This window comes from Physeter macrocephalus, chromosome 2, assembly GCF_002837175.3.
Source record: "Physeter macrocephalus isolate SW-GA chromosome 2, ASM283717v5, whole genome shotgun sequence".
Classification (NCBI taxonomy): domain Eukaryota; kingdom Metazoa; phylum Chordata; class Mammalia; order Artiodactyla; family Physeteridae; genus Physeter; species Physeter macrocephalus.
Genome location: NC_041215.1, coordinates 135,375,033 through 135,396,975, shown reverse-complemented (window position 1 = coordinate 135,396,975; position 21,943 = coordinate 135,375,033).

Here is a 21,943-nt window from a genome sequence, read left to right as displayed (position 1 = left end):
CCCCGCGTACCGCAAAAAAAAAAAAGAAAAAGAATTCCCTTACGTGCATTGTAATTTGGGATGCCAGTGGAACTTCTGAGTCAAAATGTCAAGAAGGCAGTTGAAGTTCAGGGCAGTGACTGGGACTAAGGGTATAGAGCCGGCACTTTGGGAGAGCATATGATATTCTAAGCCACGGGTCTAAAGGAGACAACCCAGTTTGCGAGTGTAGATAGAAAAGGGAAAGGAGATTAGAATAGACCTCTCAGCACGCTGACAGCTAGACGGTGAGCAGAGGAGATGGGCCCAGGCAGAGTCTGAGAAGGAACACATCTGGAGCAAATAGAAGAGAACCAGGAGAGAACGGTATCTTGGAAAGTATGAAAAGAAACTATTTCAAGAAAATAAGCATGTTCAGCTATGTTGAGTGCTGCTGACATGAGGGCAGGGGAACTCTCGAGAAGATTCGTGCAGATGTTGACATGTGTATTAGGTGGCCTCAGCAGCCAAGAACAGAATCCCCATATCATATTAGCTTTGCCTATAAAGATATTTTTTATCCCCACCTCACAGGAAATCCAGAGCATGGGCTATAGGGTCGGTCAATTAGATGGTTGAATGACGTCATCAAAGACCAGGTTCTCTTCATCTCTCTGTGCTATTTTCAGTGTGGGCTCCACCCTCAGGTTGGTAATGATATGGTCCTCACTTGGACATGGCAATATTTAATGGAAAAGGAGGACCATCTCTTTCTGTGGCTCTCTCGGGAGTGACGGCGTGTTTCCCAGCAGCTCTCCGGTAGACGCCCCCACCCCCTGAATTCCAATGTCTAGAATTGGCTGAGGTGGCCTTCCTTGAGCCAATCATTTGCAAGATGACTGACATTACTCCCAGAAACAAGCCCACCTCCCTTAGGCCCAGGACGTGAAGGTCAGTGGGGCTCTGGTCAGGGGGTTGGGGGCTGACTGTATTCATTGCTGTGCGTGCATAGGTTTGTGAGTGTGCGTCCATGACATAGCAATGTGCCATTTAACAAACTGTGTGTACTCCACCCAATGCCGTAAGCTTTATTCTTCTAAATTAACTCCTGATATTTTCCAAAGCAAAATAGAACAGCAGAAACAAAGCTATACAGTTTTCATTAAAGAAAGCACTTGAACTAATGGAGCTAACTGACATTTCCTGTCTATTGTGGTTCCCTCACTGTGGTCCAGGAAAAGTCATGACTGTCAACTTAACTGTATCAGCAAGGCAGCTGCTTCGCTGCATCTCTCAACGTGGATGTCAGTGGTCCGTGCGCGACACCCCAGCCCACGCCTAATTCCCCACCTTCTGAATTTTTCTGGTGGCCGTAACTCATCCCTGCACCAGACCTAATGCTTGTGACCCATGGCAATGTTTGGAAAACAGTAGGTGAAAAAAGACTTCAAACATTTCTCCATCTTTGCTTTTCTCTACTTTAGTGGGGCAAAAGAGGGATTCGGTGTTAGAGTGTTTAGCCCTTATTTATATACAATAGTTGGTTAGATTTCCCACCTCATCAAGGGACTTTATGCTGCTCATGATAAGACACAACTTCAGGATAATAAAAATAAGTATTAATCATTTCCAGAAACAAAAACTTATGCAGGCTTTATACTATTCAGAATAAAGGTCCTAAATTAGAATATATTCTAATTCTGTTCTATTATCTTCTACTTTATTCTAGTCATTTTATTCTATATTAGAATATATTCAGAAAACTCTTTCCTTCTGTGGGATTGCCCTGGGAAAGGCTTGAGCTGAGACTGGGTCTGTTTAGCATCCAACTCTAACCAAATGGCCAAACAGCTTTGATTTGTAAAGTAAATGTCTGAAGGGAATTTATATGAGCGGCTCTCAAGTCCCTGCCACAAATGAATCACACAGGGATAGTCTTTCCTTGGACGACCAGAATGCAACATATATCAGCTCAAATCCTCATCCTTATTTCAGTTTCAAAAAGAAAACCCGTCTTCGCTGAAAGGTTGCTCACTCGCCAGGCTCTTGTTAGTTTCCTGGTCCCCAAAGAGCCCTCTAGGATGGAAATTCACCCTCCGCTTGGAGTCCACGCTCCTGTCCCTGTAGCCGTCGGATGTGACATTCTCATGCCTTTTAAGGGAACACTCGGCCGCTGGAAGTGGTCCAGTCTGCACACATGGATCCCATTCCCTGCCATGTGGCAGCACGGCCTGGCCAGCGTGGCAGAGAGGAGGCTAAAAATAGCAGGCGGGGTGAAGCAGGCTTCGCTGCAACAGCCATTCTCAGCTGCTGTGAAAATATAGGAACCGCTGCTGGGTCTCGCTGGGACTCCGTGGTTCCCTTATTTGGCAGAAGTTGCTACTCCAACGCCACCCCAAATTAATTTTTGCTTTTCAGAGAAGAGCTTCACCAGCGTGGGGCTCTCAGGCCACGCCCTCTGGTAATCGCCGTGACAGTGAGGCTCACGCCTTCCTAGGCTTCTGGGCCCTGGGGTCCCCACCCTTCAAAGTGGACAGAATGGGGCAGCGCGGAGGAAAGGTGCCCTTTCAAAGCAGCCAAAGCAGCCACCGTGATGCATCAGAGACCTACCCTCAGTCCCAGCCCCCATATCTGTTTGGAGCTCATTCAGTATGTGGGGTGGGTGGCCTCATGGACACACATACCTTCAAGGCCTGGCAGGTTTCACAGGTGAGCAAGGCCAGGGGAGGGACTGCTAGGGCTTGGGGTATGGAGGGGGGAATGTCCACCTTACGGGCATTCAGGCTTACAGGTTTAATACGCTGCTACCAAGTCAGCTCGGGCCACCACTTTGCAAATCTCCCGCTTAGAGGCACTGAGTTAAAATTCATTGTTGCTGCGTCTGTTCTGCTGTCTGTCTGTGCAAAACGTGGAGCTGTGGCCTGGAAATACACCCCGACTTGACCTCAGAATCATTGGATGTGACCCCAACGGAAGGACAGAGCAGATGACAAGGTCTGCAGGTCTAACGGTAAATGCGTGCCTGACTGTGAGAGTTGCCAGAATTGTCCGAAGATTCGTCATGTTCAGCAAGGCTGTTTTCACGGAGAATAAACAGAGTACTTGATACAATGCAGGGAGTGTCCTGGAGGGCATTCAGGGTCTCGAGGAAAGAGGAGGCCGACCTGTCACATGAGCCAAATGCTTAAGATGTTATCATAAACGAAGTGCCTGGAGGAGGAAGCTTCTGGAAGGGAAGCTCAGACCTCCCCTCCTTCTCACTCCAGCCTTGGGGATTTCGCCGCTTCTGGTCACCATCATACCTGGTAATTGCAAAATCCAAACAGCTCTAAGCACAGTCAGGCTGGCGTGCATGGGGGTACGTGTGAGTCTAACAACTGTTTTGGGGTGTGGTGTCAGACCCTCAGGGCTGGGGCTGTGTGTGCATCACTCAGGTGGTCTGTGTTGACAGCAATGGAGACGCTGGAGTCGTCTCTGTTTGGTCATGTAGGGGAGACAGACGTGCACACAATAATCGCAGTGCAAATGAACTTATCTACAAAGCAGAAGCAGAGTTACAGATGTAGAAAATAAACTTATGGTTACTGGGGGGTGAGGGCGGGGAGGGATAAATTGGGAAATTGGTATTGACACGTACACACTACCATGTATAAAATAGATAACTAGTAAGGACCTACTGTACAGCACAGGGAACTCTACTCAGTGCTCTGTAATGGCCTATTTGGGAAAAGAATCTAAGAAAGAGTGGATACATGTTTATGTATAACAGATTCACGGTCCTGTACACCTGAAACTAACACAACATTAGTTTGTTAAACATAACTAACATAAATCAACTATACCCCAATAAAAATTTAAAGAAAGATATTCTCAATGCAATACCTCAAAAGCTTGTTTTTTTTTTTAACTGTACAGCAAAGTGAATCAGTTATATGTACACATATATCCCCTCTGTTTTGGGTTTCCTTCCCACTGAGGTCACCACAGAACACTGAGTAGAGTTCCCTGTGGGCAAGAGCTTTGATAAAGGCACGCACACGATGGACACACTGCTGCCATCGGGCCCTGAGAAAGGCGGTAGGACGAGAAAAAGGAACACCTTGGCCCTGGCTCTTAAATAGCATTTAGAGGCCAATGTACAGACAAGATACAAGATATTTGTTCCAATGGAGGTAAGAATGCTGTGTGTCCCTGAGCATGTGCAGACACTTGATGGCTTTGGAGAGAAGTAAGTGTTCAGGGGACGTGAACTTTGTTATTGCTGGACCTTCCTGAGATGGTAGAGATGAGGCTGGACTGAAAGCCAGCTAGTAAGTCTTCAAGGGCCCTGCTGTCACTCAAAAGAGTGTGTGTTTAATACCTTCAGTGTCCCCTGAAGGCAGAGGACACTGTCTTGAAATATAAGCAGGGAAATGACACGATTATATCTCAGCACAGCCGGACAATCTCCTCCCACTTTCTGTTGTTGTGAACTGTTAGGTTTATGCCAAGGGGAGCAGAGAGGTAGGAAAGGAGCCTATTAACAGCTCTTCATTTTGTAGGCAGGGCAATGGAGGCTCAGAGAGGTTTCGTGATCACCCTTAGCCACACAGCTGCTAGTGGACAAATTGGCTTTTGAATTCAACATGGTCTGAAAGTCTGTCTTGACTTCTTGTCCTCTTTGCCTCTTTTCCTTTTGGCCTATTTATCGTTCTATTTGAAAGATTTCTTGACTTATTAAGCGACTTTCACAAATATTGCCAATTTTTAAAGTACTCACCATTTTCCTTTTATTTATGAGGCTCTACATTTTTCTGAACTCATATCTATTTTTATTTTCCCTTATAAACTTCATCTTTGCTACCATGCTTATAAATGAAATCTCTATTTCAGGTTATAAAACTGTGTGTTAGATGCAGCTTGGCCATCTGCCCAGGCCCTGGGCCCCTTCGATGACAACTGCTCCGTGACCTGATCCCCCCAGCCCCCGGGTCAGAAGCCATATCTCACTCGAGGAACCACAGCAAAGGACAAAATCCCCAGATCAACTGTTAATCAGTAGAAGCAAAGTGGTTTTGATCGTCACATTAGGCAGTGAGGGGCTTAAGAACGGCTGGCTCAGAGATGTCACGCCGTGGCACAGACATCACGGGTACCACAAACTGAAGTTGAGAGGCAGCTCACCAAGGTTCTGTGTCTGACCCCAGCTCTAAGTGGCCTGCATGTGGAGAAAGAGAGTCCTCTGGAAATGGGGGCACAGCGGCAGTAGCACCATGGCATCGTGTGGCAACAAGTGGCACCTGTCCCGGGCCTCACCCCTCTCCTGGCAGCATGCCCAGACCAGGAGCACATCTTCCTCTTCGCTTAATGCAGGGCAGGGCAGAAGTGGGGCCTCTTCCATCTTCTGTTTCTTGACTCTGACACCCCAGAGTTTTGGTTTCTTTTCCTTTTGGTAGGGTCTGGAAGAGTGCCTTATTTGGTTGAAACATGCAGGGTGAGGAGCATTGAATTAGGCTGCTTGTAACTTTCACAAGCAGCCCAGAAGCCTTTCTGCAGAAGCTCTGGACTAGCTGGTGTGAGGCTATCTTATCGCTTGTTCATGAGAGGTTTTTCTCATTCATCACTGTGCAGTCTCCTCCCACATGCTCTTTACATCGTCCAGTTAGACTTCACCCTCCACTTCTTCCCTGCTTCCCAAACCTTTCCCCCGTGTCCTCTGAATCACGGCTATCATCAGCAAACTCCCCTTGTATCGTCAATAAATTTTTCAGAGTGATTTTTTTTTCTCCTATTCGCCTTACTTGAAAACTGGTTTTCTGCTCTGGGGAATGCTCTCTGCCTCCATTCTTTCAAGGGTTTTTTTTTTTTTTTTTGAATCTCATCAATGCCGGTGCCGGAGGATGGGTTTGCTGTCTTTGTTCACCATCACCACCTCCCAGGGCTGTTACCGCCCTGCCCCCAACCTCACGAGAACGCCCCCCCTTCCATCTGATTGCTGTCCTCTGCCCACCTCTTTATCACTGTCTTCACTGCAGTCTCCTCCATCCTAATAACTGTGACCATTCTCAGAGATGGCAGAGTTGATCCTCAAAGCATGTCCCAATAAATAACCTTTCTGCCGGCAAATCTCCATCTCAGATACCGGTTTGGTGTGTCTGACCTGTGGCAGTCAGGAAGCACCCGGTGGTCGGGTACCAGGAAAGAGATCTGGTGAGTAGGTGTCTGACATTTTCAGTGAAATGCTCTGTATGTAATGCATTACCTCTTATGAGCCAAAAAAATTTGAGTAAAACTATAAAATAGGAATATCAGTTCAAAGTTGGTGTGGACCCAAAGCAAAGTCCCTTTTCCTATGCAGATGGGAAAAGATCAAGGCCGGAGGTCAGTGGGGGTGAAGAAAACAAACATTTGGGTTCCAGTAATTTCTGTGTATAACTCTTGTTCCTAATTATTCCATGAGTCTTAGGGAGTGAGGATTTGGATTAGTTCATGTGTGCGTCCCTCGTGAACCACAGGACCTCTTACTCAACGCGTATGCGTGGAATGGAGAATGAATGTGTGCATGCTGGCTGCTTGGCAGTGAAGGCTATTAGGACATCTCTTGGGACACATGCGGCTATGTGCCAATGTCCCACTGAGGGCAAAACTGCCTCAACCACCAAGGCTTCCAGCTTCCAAACCCTTGCTTATTCCAAGGCAGGGAGCCAAAGTGTTTGATTGGTTGCCAACTTGAGGACATTGCCTGGTCTCCTCTCTAAACTGGAGGTCAGAGGGTCCATGCAGACCATTTGAAGTGTCCTTCAATGGGTTCATCTTTGTCAAGTAAAGCATTTGAGTTTGAATTGCCATCTTATTTCATTACTGCCTTTCTGCCCTTTTCAGCTTTATTCCCTAATCCTCCAGCTTTCAATTATTTTTATTTTATTCCTCTTGAATCATTTCAAAACTTTGTGTCATTTTTAATCCTTTTTAATAGCATCTTTGTTGTTCATAATCTCAGTTTATGCTACTTCATTTTTCCTTTTCAAATGTAAAAACTTTTTAGGTTGTTTATTTACTCTTTGCATTTCTTCCAAAATTAACTTTGTAAACTTCAGGATTTGGATCTTTTAAATTTATTTTTACTGCTATTCACTCATTTTCTTTAAAGACTTTTGAGTTTATCATAAGACAGACACATGGGACCAGCATATGGGGACCAGCTGTGAAGCCCTTACGTGTGTCTTTGGTCCAACATAGCCAGTCCTCCCCAAACTCTCCGTGGACGTGAGGGAGCTGTGCGGAGCCAGTGACAACCCCCAGGGGATGGAGTCACCACAGAGTCCCGTGGAGATTGGAGCCATCCCCATCCCCTTGATGATGTAAAGACTCTCCTTTGGAAACGGCTCCTGTCATAGTAGTAAGTGCAAGGTGACAATGCCACCTAGGTCCCCAGTCATGAACCAGCTGTTTCCCAGCCTACCTAGCCACCCACCTAGTCAGATGTGCTCAGCATCACTCCATCATCCAGTGGAAGATTTGGGTCAGCGCAAGCAGGGTCTGCAGACGCTGGACTTTGGCGTGAGCAAGTAGCTCACGTACCTACTTCTGCTACAATGGCACCACCTCTTCAACCTGCACCGATAACAGTTTACGGAGAAGAAAAATAGAACATGGTGCATAGATGTTTCTGCAAGGTGTGTCAATGCCATGTGACAGTGGGTGGGTGCTGTGTTAAACTCTTATTTGGGGTGTCCTCAGCAGAGAAGGGAAGCCTTCCTAAAGGCAGAGCTCTGAACCATTCCCTTATCCACTTAGCATGAAGTCACCCTAACAGGGAGGAAGGTAACAACCAGCAGTCGTGTGCTAGGTACCATGTCCTCTTCACATTTACTGCTTTTGTGGTAACCAGAGGGGAGAAATGGCAAAAGATGAGGCTCTACACTGATCCATGGACCACAGCGTGAGAGTCATCGACTCAAAATGAGCACGCCTGGAGGATTAGAGACAATGACACCTGGAGAAAAAGGTTGGACCTTTGGAGATGAGCCCAGAAGCTCAGGCTATTCACATCCTGTCTGAAAGCCCACCCAAAGACCCTGGGGCGTCTTCGTTAGCTTCTTTCCTCCAGCGATCAATGGCTGAACAGACCAAGTGGCCCTGGAGCTTGTGATAAAGCCTACATGTGGAAACTGTGGTGTGGGCTCCACTTCATCAAGTCTGGCCATTGCTGCTGTTGTGTCGTCTACTTGCCAGCCAATGAAGGCTGACCTTGATCTCCTGATGTGGCATCTTGAGGGACCAGCCAACAACTCCATGGAGGGTTGATAGCTCACTCCACCACAAGCGAGCAGTGATTTTTCCTACTAGGAACAGACACTTGTTCTGAATTTGGTTGCTTTTCCTGGTTACCATGCTCTGCCAGCACCACCATCCATGGGCTTATCAAATGCCTTATTCATTGTCACAGGATGCCACACAGGCTTGCTTCTAAAGGGAATCTCTTGGGAATTCCCTGGCGGTCCAGTGGTTAAGGCTCTGTGTTGCCACTGCAGGGGGCACAGGTTCAGTCCCTGGTCAGGGAACTAAGATCCCACAAGCTATGCAGCATGCCCCCCTCTGAAAAAGATAATAATAATTTAAAAAATTAAGGGAATCTCTTTACAGCAAATGAAGTTTCACTACTTTCATCATGTACCCCATGGCCCATAACAACTGGCGCTTAGAGAAGAAATGGTGAGTCAGTTAGAATGGGTTAGGTTATGGTGACATAATCAACAAGCCCAAACACAACAATGGTTTATTTCTCACTCACATTTCAGGTTCAACTCAACCTGGACTTAGGCTGACAGAGGTTTCATCTTGGCAAATGCGTCTACAGTTACCGAGGTAGGGAAAAAAAAAGATAAGGCAACTGACACCCTGGCATGAGTTATCTCTTCCCATTATATGTCATTGATCAAATCAAGTTACAAGGTTAAACTTGACTCCCAGGGCGTGAGGAAGGACCTTCCTACTAGGTTTCTGGAAGGAGAGAAGAACCAGAATATATGCGATCAACCTAATGATTAAAAGAAATGTCTTACTGAAGATCAGATCTGCCCTGGCTTGTGATTTTGAACAGCTGACCTTCAGCCTGTGTTAAATTCTCTTAGCCAGAGACCAATATATGCTGCTGTTTCTTCTGCAGTTAATAAATATGAATCTAAGAACAATGACATGAAAAGGGATGTGCCATTTCCCACAAGTGTCCCCGATAACCCGACTGCATTTTTTTCCTTTGTGTTATGTGACTCTGGGATATTCTGGGTTAGAGATTTTAGTACCCTAGGAAGGACTGAGTAAGATTTCCATTTTTTCAATAATGGTACATCCACTGAGTAGGAAATCGTGCTGCTCCTTGGCCATTCAGGACTCCTCATGCTACTGGATTAAAGCAAAGAAGGGTTATAGTGCCTACGTGACTGATCCTGACCCTCAAGGGTAAAAAGTTGTTTGCTACAAATTAGGTGGAGAGGAGTATGGATGCAGCCCGCGGGATGTTCTGCTGTGCCTCACTGAACCGCCAAGTACAGTGATTAAGGTCCATTGAAAATGACTGCTCTTCCATGGAGGCAGGACCACCAAGGGTTCAGACTCCTCAGCCAAGAGGATTAAGGCTCTTCCCTGGCTAAGAACCTCCACCAACTGAGTTCATCATTATAACAAATGCACCATACTAATGCAACATGTTAACAATAAGGGAAGTGTGTGTGTGTGATGCAACATGTTAATAATAAGGGAAGTGTGTGTGTGTGTGTGTGTGTGTGTGTGTGTGTGTGTGTTGGGGAAAGGATACAAGAGAATTCTCCCCAATATTTTCTGCTCAATTTTTTAATAAACCTAAAACTGCTCTAAAAAATAAAGTCTACTAATTAAAAAAAACCAAACAAACAGAAAAACCAAAACCCCAAACCAAATGACGTGCAAATAGGAAAACATTAACTGGGAGTGTTGTTCTTTGGAGAAGGCCCCTGTCGAGGGTGCATGGACAATGCGTAGCTGAACAGCTTACTACAGTGCACGGTTGTTGTTTGCTGACTGCCCAGCATTCTCTGCTCTTCCAGACAGTCATTTCTTTCTTTGCTATTGGAACAACAAATCTGGTGTCCACCTTCCTCCATGGTGGCCAAAAGGGGCAAGAATTTCTCACTGTCCTGGTTGGCCAGAGGGTGGCTGTGATATCACTAAAGCCCATCACAAGCCATGGTACAGTGGACCTTCTTTGACACTTGTAGGCTGGGAGTCGCCACGTCATTGGCTTTGGCCAACGATAAGGTGGGTGGAATCGGCAAGTTCACTTTGAAGCAGAAGTTAGAAGAGGGCGCGATGGCCCGACTCCTTTTTCCTGCCTCTACAATTGAGGAAGTAAATACAACATGGGTCTCCATCAGCCTGGATCCCAAGGGCTAGGGTTAGGAGAGTTCCCTGGATGGACACATTACATGAGTAGGAAATATGGTGGCTGTAGTTAATTTGCAGCTTGGAAGCATCAATTGCTACTTAAGCTCAACTAGTAAACTACAAACTGAGAACACTTTTCAGTGATAGATCCTGATTAAAATGCAACCTTGAAGGATCAGATTAAGGGTAGAGCCATCACTCCCTTTGAAAATGCAAATAAACATACTTAAAAGCAGGAAGGAAAGGCTCACTGCAGTACTGCCCCTGGTTTCAGGAAAGTAGGGGATTTTCGTTTCTTCCCTTTGTGTTTCTCTTGGTAGATTCTGTTTTATTTGATGCTTTCATATATTGTTCACCATGGATTTTCTTGCATTTACTTTGTTTTTAAAAATATTTCATTACCATATTATTTTTCTTGATTGCTGAGGTTTTTGGCCCTCCCTTAAATTTTGTGACCAAAGTGAGTGACTCACCTGCCGCGCCCTGGCCCCATCCTTCCTCTACCCGTCTCACCACTGTCCCTTCATGGCCTGCACATTTCCGTGGTGGCAGAAACCAGACTGCTTCCCTTACCATCGTATAAACACCACTTGGTACAACCCTTAGCTTGTTGTAGGAACTCAATGAATCTTTATTGATCAATGGACATATAATTCTTTAATAATAGTGATAATATTATTAATATAACAACAACAGCAATAATAATAAGGCACAGTGGTCCCAGGGCAGAGGGGAAGAGGGTGATGCAGTTTGGATGAGCTCTGAGTTCCTTCTTTCTTGATCCTTCCTAGCTGGGCTCACTTTGACCTCCTCCCTTGGGTGGATCAGTTCTCATGCTTCCTGGGCCAGTTCTGACCAGGGCAGCATCCTTGGCTCATAATCTGGCAGCATTCTGACTTATTCTTCTGCCTGGTATCCCACGCCTGCTTCCCCAGCCCCTAGTGAGACGCACGTGGTGTGACTGAGGCCCGCTCTGTTTCCCTGCCTGATGTTTGCCGTTCACCCCGAGTCTGGAGCTCAGCCTCAACCCCTGTCTTGGCTGAGGTCTTGACTCCTGCCTGACCCCGCTCTCCCTCCAGGAGCGCTGGGTCTTGGTTCCTCTGCTCCAGACCCTGGCTGCAGAAGAGCTGAGCCCGGTGTGCAAGGAGCTCGAGATCCTCCTGTTCGGGATGTGAGCGGATCCACGTGCGGAGCAACCCGATGGCTCTTCCTTGGTAGCCTCATGTGGATACCTCTGAATGCATTTTCCCCATTTGGACACAAGCCACGGGGCTTCCTGGTTTCCCCCAGCTATGCCCTATTCCCCCCTAACTCCACAGCCTGTGTGACCCGTAGCCTTATCCCTTGTGTCTGAGTACTCTTGATCATAACCAGACAGGGAAACATCGGTGGAGAGAGCTCAGGGAGGCATTTTCAGTAAAAGTCGATGAAAATAATCGGAAGCTGTCTATAATAAAAGTAGGGCAGTGTTGTATCTGAGCCAAGCTGAGGACTACAGACCGGAAGCCAGCCTCCCAGATACCTCTGAGGACTGCTCTGGGGGAGCGGGTTTTCAGCATAGTTGCATACCTTGTCAGAACAGAGGACATCAAACAAGTTAGGGAACCACCTGAACGTCCACTGACAGATGAATGGATAAAGAAGACGTGGCACACACACACACACATACAAACACACACACACACACACATATACATACAATGGAATACTACTCAGCCACTAAAAAAGAAAGAAATAGTGTCCTTTGCAGCTACCTGGATGGACCTAGAGATTATCATACTAAGTCAGAAAGAGAAAAACAAATACCATATGATATCACTTGTAAGTGGAATCTAAAATATGACACAAATGAACTTATCTATGACACAGACTCACAGACCTAGAGAACAGGCTTGTGGTTGCCAAGGGGGAGGAGGGCGGGGGAGGGATGGACTGGGAGTTTGGGATTAGCAGATGCAAACTATTACATAGAGAATGAATAAACAACAAGGTCCTACTGTAGAGCACAGGGAAATATAGCCAATATCTTGTGATAAACCATCATGGAAAAGAATATGAAAAAAAAGAAAGAAAAAACAATGTCAGGGATACATCTCTTCAAGGTTTCAAAAAAACAGACCAGCAGGTACACAGCAAGCCAGCATGGCCTTGGCCCTGGGAAGGGAGTCTTATCATCGAAGCATACAAACACACACACACACACACATATACATACAATGGAATACTACTCAGCCACTAAAAAAGAAAGAAATAGTGTCCTTTGCAGCTACCTGGATGGACCTAGAGATTATCATACTAAGTCAGAAAGAGAAAAACAAATACCATATGATATCACTTGTAAGTGGAATCTAAAATATGACACAAATGAACTTATCTATGACACAGACTCACAGACCTAGAGAACAGGCTTGTGGTTGCCAAGGGGGAGGAGGGCGGGGGAGGGATGGACTGGGAGTTTGGGATTAGCAGATGCAAACTATTACATAGAGAATGAATAAACAACAAGGTCCTACTGTAGAGCACAGGGAAATATAGCCAATATCTTGTGATAAACCATCATGGAAAAGAATATGAAAAAAAAGAAAGAAAAAACAATGTCAGGGATACATCTCTTCAAGGTTTCAAAAAAACAGACCAGCAGGTACACAGCAAGCCAGCATGGCCTTGGCCCTGGGAAGGGAGTCTTATCATCGAAGGAGGGCCAGCATCGGCATCCCAGGAAGGGAGGCATTTCATCTTTACTTTTAACACGGACATTCTTTGCTTCTGATCAATGCACTCTTTTCTTTAATGATTAAAGCAGATGTACAATGTACGTTTGATAGACTGCTTTAGTTAGCATAAAATTCAAGTTAACTCGTGTATAAGCCAGAACAACTTCCCCAAACCTCAATACGTGGACATTGCTTTTATCAAGTAATAGGGAAGAAAGTGGCAAGAGGTGACTTAAGAGCTTGGAGGCAGCTTGGTGTACAGGAAAGTGTCTGCTGTCAGAGAGAAAAGGCACGGGCTTTGGAGTGGAGCAGATTGGATTCGGGTTTCGACTTGGGCACTGAACGTCTGCGTAGAACTGAGGAAGCTTCCTAAACTCTCTAAGCTTCCATTTTCTCATCTTCAGAAGGGGTTCATTGAGCTAAGGTGGGTGGAATGTTCTTAGTACATTGCACAGATCAATATATTTTTTTTTGTTTTAAATCTTTAGTATTTACTATTCTACTACAGAACACTATTTTTCTTCATTATCAAAGATATTATACACACTACTATGTATAAAATAGATAGCTAATAAGAACCTGCTGTATAGCACAAGGAACTCTACTCAGTACTCTGTAATGAATGAGCTGTATGGGAAAAGAATCTATAAAACAGTGGATATATGTATATGTATAACTGATTCACTTTGCTGTATACCTGAAACTAACACAGCATTGTAAATCAATTATACCCCAATAAAAAATTTTTTAAAATAGAGAAATAAATAAAACTTAAAAAGGTATTACAAATATTACCATTAAAGCTGGAAGCCACTTTGCATTTCTGTTATTTCATATCTTAGTTAAAAGTGAATGGTCTCACTGCCCTCTACTTTTAAGTGACTTCTTAAGTTTGGGATTTTGTTATTGCAAATGCAGACAAGGTCAGTTTATTCGGAAGTGCTTATACATTATACAAGGTTTCATTTTAGCCCAAAGTGGATATGCTGGGATTGTGGTATATTGACTCAAAGCTCTGACACCACAATGAATGTTAAGATGGAGATCAAAGGCTATGTTCAGTCATCTGTGGAAGCTGGTCTTGTATGAATTAGCCGTGATTCATCTCAAGGAAAACATTTGTTGCTGTGTTAGTCTTGGAAAATCCTGTGGTCTAGGCTGGATTTGGAGTTGGCAGTTTCATATACGTTATTTCACTTAACCCTCACAACAGCTCTATAAAGAAGGTGCAGTGTGGAGAATGCACAGTGAACCCATTTTACAGATGAGGAAATTAAGTTCTGAGACTTGGAGTGGCCGGGTTAAGGTCACACACTTGATGAATGAAGAGTGCTGGTCTTTTGCCTATTACGTTTGTTTCACCACATTTCACACACCTCAGGTCCCTGCTCTGTGTGTTTAGATGAGAGTTGGAGAAAACACACCCTCATCCTCTGTGTTGGTCATCTCTCTGGTTATTGAATGGCGCTAAACTAGCAGGTGTGACCACACATGTATGAAAGGTATCCTTTCAATGTGATTGGCTAACTCTTTTCTTTGGACAAACCAACCCAAGGATGCCACAATTATGGCTTAAGCACTTTCATAAATACAAATTCGGTTGTGAATTAGAAATTGTTCTATTAAAAGGATTACCTTTCTCTTGGGATTAGTACTATTAAAGTTTTTGGCTATATGAATTGCTTTTTAAAAAAATTGATGCATAGTTAATTTACAATGTCGTGTTAGTTCACGTGTACAGCAAAGTGATTCAGATATATATATATATTCTTTTTCATATTCTTATCCATTTAGGTTATTACAAGATATTGAATAGAGTTCCCTGTGTCCTTATTGTTTATCTATTTTATATACAGTAGTTCTAGTTTCAATAAGTTCCTTAAAACTGTACCTACTGCATATGAACAGTTTGGAAGTTAAGAGCAATTCATACAATAAAAAATAAAATACATGAATTGTTCTTAACTTCCAAACTGTCCATCCATAGTAGGTGCATTTTTAAGGAACTTATTGCTACTACAACTCACCTGAGGTTTGCATCCATACGTATGGCGTTTCCAAGCTGGTTGAGGATAATGAGGCAGGGCCGTGAAAGGTGTTCTTGGATGATGTCAAGATCACCTTAAATGCATAGTGCTGTGGCTTTCACAGTGCGAGTTTATTATCTTGGCTAAATTGATACTCACCACAGCCCAGGGAGACAGGCACAGCAGATACTACGTTCGTTCCATTGACAGAACACTGACATGTCCAAAGGCATCGAAGGGAGCCTTGGTTATATGACTCTGCTCTTTGATTCTATAATTTCCACAATATTAAAAAAAGATACTTGTAATTTTGTGTAAGGTGACTGGTTTGAAAATATTTCTACCACTGCATTTCATTCACTGGAAGATCTGGGGAAAATAGCTACTCGATGTACAGCGTCCACTACCCGGATCTCATTTCTTTCTTTCACAAGAGTTTAGCTGGGAAATGTTGTCAGCATAGTGAATCATCTCTTCCTTGTCAAGGCATTTGACCAGTTTTTATGATCTCCTTGTGGACACGCTGAAGAAATATGGGGTGGAGTCTGGGATAATGAGGTGAATTACTAGCTGGCTAATGGTGTCCTTTGGTTGACTCAGTCACCCAAAGGTTTTTGGTCTTTGTGTTGTAGAGCTCTCTCCAATTCTACACTATTGAGCATTTTTGTCATTGCCATGGACGGAAACAGAAGTCACTAGTTTTACATTTATAGGTAGCGTGAAACTGGGAGGGAGACCTTGACTGAAGGGGGATGAATCTGTAAAAATCCACTTTAATAGGCATAAATGTGAATACTTCTGTTTGGATCTGCTCATCCAAATCACACAAATAAACCACCTTCCATTATAGGATAAAGGAATAAGAGTAATAGCATGTTGCAAGTATCTGAAGGACTCTAATCAATGTTTCTATCAGTTAAATCTGAGTAAACACTATGAAATACCCACTGAATAGCTAGTTTGATCTCACATGAGTTTATAGAAATATGGTATCTAGGTGGAGGTCTGGTTAGACCACACCAAAGGAATTGCTACTCTGTAAGGAGCCCACTGGTAAACTTGTATGTGCAGGAGAGAATGCCCACGGTGTGGAGGTGGTACCAGTCCCTGGCCTGTGAGGATGCCTGAAGGAAACAGCTCTTCTACGTGGCAAAGAGAAGACGTGGGGTGATAGGTCATTGGTTATGTCCTGCATATATGTGAAAAGCTTTCCTATAGAAGAAAGATTATTCTCGTTCTTTTCACTCCTAAGGTTTAAAACCAGATGGGTAGGCGGTAGAAGATGAAGTGGTCTGCGTAAGGCTGGGTTCCAGTTATCCCAGACTCTGCAAACACTTGGAAGGGAAGATTACAGATGGGGGTTTGACCATGGCTTTGATGCTCACTGGGAGAGTTTACTCAGGAAATGATCCACGGCAGAGATGAAAATCACGCTGAGCTTTGAAGAATGAAGACATCTTGGATGCAGGCTTGAAGTGTCCCAAGAAGTCATTCAAAGGGCAGAAAGAGCAGCATGGTAATCAGATGAGAGGCTGGAGAAGGTCATGGTTATGACTATGAGTTTTGTAATTGGACTCGTATTTGAATGCAAACTCTTCTACTTGTTAGCTATGCAACCTTGATGCAGATAGAATGATGGACCCCCAATGATGTCCACGTCCTAATCCCTGGAACCCGTGAATATGTTCCATTACATGGCAAAGGGGAATTGAGATTGCAGATGGAACTAAGTTTGCTAAACAGCAGATAGGGAGATTATTTTGGATTATCCAAGTGGACCCAATATAATCACAAGGGTCCTTAAAAGTGGGAGAGGGAGGCCGGAGATCATAATCAGAGACTAAGGCATGATAATGGAAACAGGTCAGAGCGATACTGTGTGGCTGGCTTTGAAGGTGGAGGAAGAGGCCATGAGCCAAGGATTGCTAGCAGCCTCTAAAGAAGGAGAGGGCAAGGGGACAGACTCTCTCCTTGAGCCCGCAGGAAGGAACCCAGCCCTGGGCTGAGACGTTGCCCTGGACGTGGACTGAAAAAGGCAGATTTCCTGTGGTGTGTGTGTGTGTGTGTGTGTGTGTGTGTGTGTGTGTGTGTGTGTGTAACTACTCATTCTAATCCATTCCCGGGGTGCACAGAAGATCAGGAAACATGGGGGTGAACCCTGGAAACTGATGGAAAAAATCTCAAGACTCTTTTAGCTAAGCTGGAGAGTTTTCTACTGACCTATGTACTTAAATATTGCCAAGGGTCCTTTCTCTTTTATTTTGGGGGTATACACTTGTAAATCTTTAATGCCAGAAATTTTGGATAATCATGATTTTTATTCATCAGGCCCCCTAAAGGGAACTGCCCATACTTGGGCAACTTTGCGGCTTTTGAATCTCCTTAGTTCTGAATTTAATGATCTGCGGGAAGTACACGTGGGGAAATAAACATGGTGTGAGTCTGGGGGAGTTTGTTCTCAAATATGCCCTGGACTGTAGCCCAAGCCTTCTCAGGTTACATTCAAATCAAATTTGCTTATGTTCATATTTTTCCTTCATTTAAAATGAATTTATCGAATGTCTACTATGTTCTAGGCATTGTCCTAGGCATTGTGCATATAACCGTGAACAAAACAAAGTTGCCGTTTTCAAGTAACTTACATTTTAGTGGAAGAACATTCTATAGAGATTGTAAGCTGTTCAGCAAAATCCAGTCTCCTCTTCTTTGGACGCACACCAAAACTCTGCTTTCCAATGACCCTTAAAGTTATGTATGGACATATGGCCAAGTCCTTCCCAATCAAGAACTAGAGCACAACTCACTGCCCTTTGCCTTAATTCACATTTTCATTTTCTTAGTTTCCTCTGAAATACTTATGACCATAGGAGAAACACCTGATCGACTTGGTCAATTTTTAGGTAAAAATATTTTGACATTCATTTTATTTTTCTTTAATGAGATGTCGGTTAAGAGAAACCTATGCATCACATGTTTCTGTGAAAAATATGAAAGTGGAAATAGTTTTTTAAACTTTAATTCTACAGAGAAGAATTAAAAGACTTCTTGGAAATTGAGTGTAAACCCAGACAGAGACCGCAGCACTGAAATATACCAGAAGTACGAAAAAAAGAGACAATGTTTAGAAAAAGTTGAAAATAGCTACAACGGCTTCATTTACTGAACTTCTCTGTGCCTTGGTTTCCCCATCTGTGAAATGGGGATAATTCTATAGTTGAAGAAAATAAGAAGCAGTTGAATCAGCTGTCTAAGGAAGTAGGTTCTGGTGCCAGACTGTCTGGAGTCTCTTCACACGACTGCCACTTACTCAATGTATGGGCAAGGTATTTAACTTTTCTGGGCCTCCATTTCCTCATCTGTAAAACAAGGTTAATAGTACCTGTTCTGAGGTAATGTTGTGAGAATTATATGAGTTAACATTCTAAGCACCACCTGGCACATAGCTATGATCATGTGTGAACACCTCTACTTCTGAAAAGTTTAAGATATCAAATATCTTATTTTATTAACACAATATACGTGGACCTCCAATTTTTCACTACTTTTATTATCATAAAGTCTCGTGTTTTGCCAAACTCTAGTTTTGATACAATTTATTTCAATGCCTTATCAAAGGAATTCATTCTCCTTCTGTCTACATTTCGAAAATAAAAATTGAGAAACTTACCAACGTAGAAGATGGCAGCCAACTCGAAACGATGTGGAAGGGAAGCTGTTCTTCTAAAAAAGGAGATACGCTGAGTAAACAGTCCTCAAAGTGGTCCTGAGTGTGTTCCAGATGAGTCATGATTTATGAACAGGAAATCTGGGTCGGCTGGGCTTCAGTTAAACAGTGTGGGGAGATGGAAACCAGATGTTTAAACTTCATCTCAGAGGCTCGCAGAGCGAGGGCAGCATAAAGAGGCGGGTGAAGGAGGGAGGAGAGGGAGAGACCAGCAGACGGGAGACCATGGGGAACACGTGTGACAAAGGGAGCACACGGAGAGGAAGGAGGGGGCAGGAGAGAGGAGGAGAGGGGAGGGAGGAGGGGTGGCCAGGCAGGCAATGATGGAAATGAAACTCCCTCCCCCCCAAAGTCAACTCATAAAATGTTTCATCAGCCAGAAAACCTGGTACTTGTTTAGGATATACATTTTGTTTTCACCTGTGTTCCCATGGCAACCTGGAAACCAGCTGAGAAAGTTCGGACATTTTTGTTAACTTGGAGTACAGAGATCATATGTGTGTGAGTGTCTGTAAATATACACAATGTATTTCAAAAGTTATTTCAATGAAATACCTCTTCTCTTCCAATTACATCTCTGAAAGAGCCCAGTTTCCTGAAAACCTAAAAACAAGATTGACTTTTAATGGGAGGAAAGAGAAGGAAGTTTAAGTGTGTATTCTTCTTGATGCCAAACTGTCTAATACAAAGGAAATAAGAGAGTAGAAGAAAGGTCAGCAAACTATAGCCTTTGGGTCAGTTTGGGCCCCTAGACTGTTTCTGTATAGCCCACAGGTTAAGAATTTTAAAAAAATCTTTAAAGAGTGGTGAAAAAAAATAAAAAGAATATGAAACAAGATTGCGTGTAGCCCACACAGCACAATATATTTGCCATCTGGTCCTTTACAGAAAAGTTTGCCAACCCCGGATCTAAGATACAACGTCATTGCGAGTGAAGCCAGGAAATAAGATAACAGGTCAGCCTGATAATAATTGCCACAAACAAAACAATCTGAGACATATTTTTATAGCCCTATGCAGTGCTGATTTGGTTAAAGCTCATATGATCCCTTCATGCAAATCCACTCTACTCCATCCTCAAAAATGGGCAAAGCTAACAAGCAGCACACATGGGCGGAAAGGCAGGGACGGAAAGGCTCTCTGGCTGCATCTCAGGGAAAGCACATGATGCTCTGGGTCTGCGCAGAGTTGTCCAGCTTCCAGGTTCAGAGCTGGCACTCACCTTTCAGACCTCAGAAAGGAGAATGAGCAGTGAGTGTGAAAAGTCACAGAAAAATGTGCCCGGGTCTTTGGAGAGACCCAAGGAATAAGGCAGTTACCAGATTATACCTTTGCTTAGATAAAAGTGGCTCTGATCAAATAATAATGAAAATAATAATGTAATAAACAAAAAAATAATAGTTAAGCTAACGGCAACTACAATTTATTGGGTGTTTATAAGGAGCCAGACGTTTTGCTTATCACTTCCCTGGAATTATATTTAATCCTCATAATAAATTTCTGAAGATGAAGACACAGACTCAGAGGCAAAGTAACATTTCCAAAGTCAAAGCTGTTAAGAGGGAGAGCCATGGACTGAGAAGAGTCTTAACCACTACCGTTATTCCTTCTTAAATGTAGACAGGCTCAGTGTAAAGTGTTTGAATACAAATATGCAGGGTGCAAATGGAACTGAAAAATAAATCTGTATTATCCATAGTCTATTTCCCTTTTCTTTTAAAAACCACAATAATAAAACTCTAATCATTGAGAGGTCACAAAATTTCATTCTAGATTTTATTTCCCATGGAGTCTGAAATGTACTGCATTAGGCCAACCTCAGTATTCTGGACTGGAATACCTCTCCTTCCGGGATACTCTGATTTTGTCTTTTTTTCCTGCTGGAAAGTCTATTCTTTGGTGCCGAGGTCAGCTGACTATATAATGTATTTTGACTTGACTGCACTTGGAAATGAAATTTAATTATCAACATATGCATTTTCTTCTGTAACTGTTTCAGAATGTTCCCTTATCAAATAAGTGTGCAAAAGCCCACATGTGCCTCTCAGCAGAGGCCCTGCACTCTTCAAGTCACTCCGTGCTTGAGGATTGGTGAAGGTGGTCACTCGGTGAGACCCATGAGTCAGCTTGACACACAGAGCTCGGAGGATAGTAGTCAGCTGCGACAGTCAAGATCAGTCTTTCTCTCACTCTGTGGCAGTTACCTTGCATGGTTTTCAACAAGAAGTCCCCTGATTCTCATCTCTCTTCTTATGTTGGTCATGTATCTGATGCCTACAAGGTTTCTTTCTTTATTTTCATTTTTAGGTGGTTAGAATATGATGTGTCTATGTGTGTTTTCTCTTTTTCACTGTGGGATCCTTTCAGTTTCTTGGATCTGTGGTCTAATGTCTTTCTTTCACTGTTTCAATAAGTCCTTATCCATTATTCCATCAAATATTTCCTCTGATTCTCTCTCTCCCTCTCTCTTCTTTCTGGGATGCCAATTACACTCATGTTAGACTTTTCGATATTGCCCCCAAAGCTTTTGGGTTCTCTGTTCTCTCTATTTTTTCCATTATTTTTCTATTTGTGTTTTAATTTGGTAATTTACAATTGAGCTTCCATTATGTTCAGTGATTCATTGGCCGTGGGTATTTTATTTTATTTTATTTTATTTATTTATTCATTTATTTATTTATTTTTAACATCTTTATTGGCGTATAATTGCTTTACATGGTTGTGTTAGATGCTGCTGTACAACAAAGTGAGTCAGCTATACATATACATACATATATCCCCGTATCCCCTCCCTCTTGAGTCTCCCTCCCACCCTCCCTATCCCACCCCTCTAGGTGGTCACAAAACCCCGAGCTGATATCCCTGTGCTATGCAGCTTGTTCCCACTAGCTATCTATTTTACATTTGATAGTGTATATATGTCAATGCCACTCTGTCACTTCGTCCCAGCTTACTCTTCCCCCTCCCTGTGTCCTCAAGTCCATTCTCTACGTCTGCATCTTTATTTCTGTCCTGCCCCTAGGTTCATCAGAACCTTTTTTTTGTTTTTAGATTCCATATATATGTGTTAGCATACAGTATTTGTTTTTCTCTTTCTGACTTACTTCATTCTGTATGAC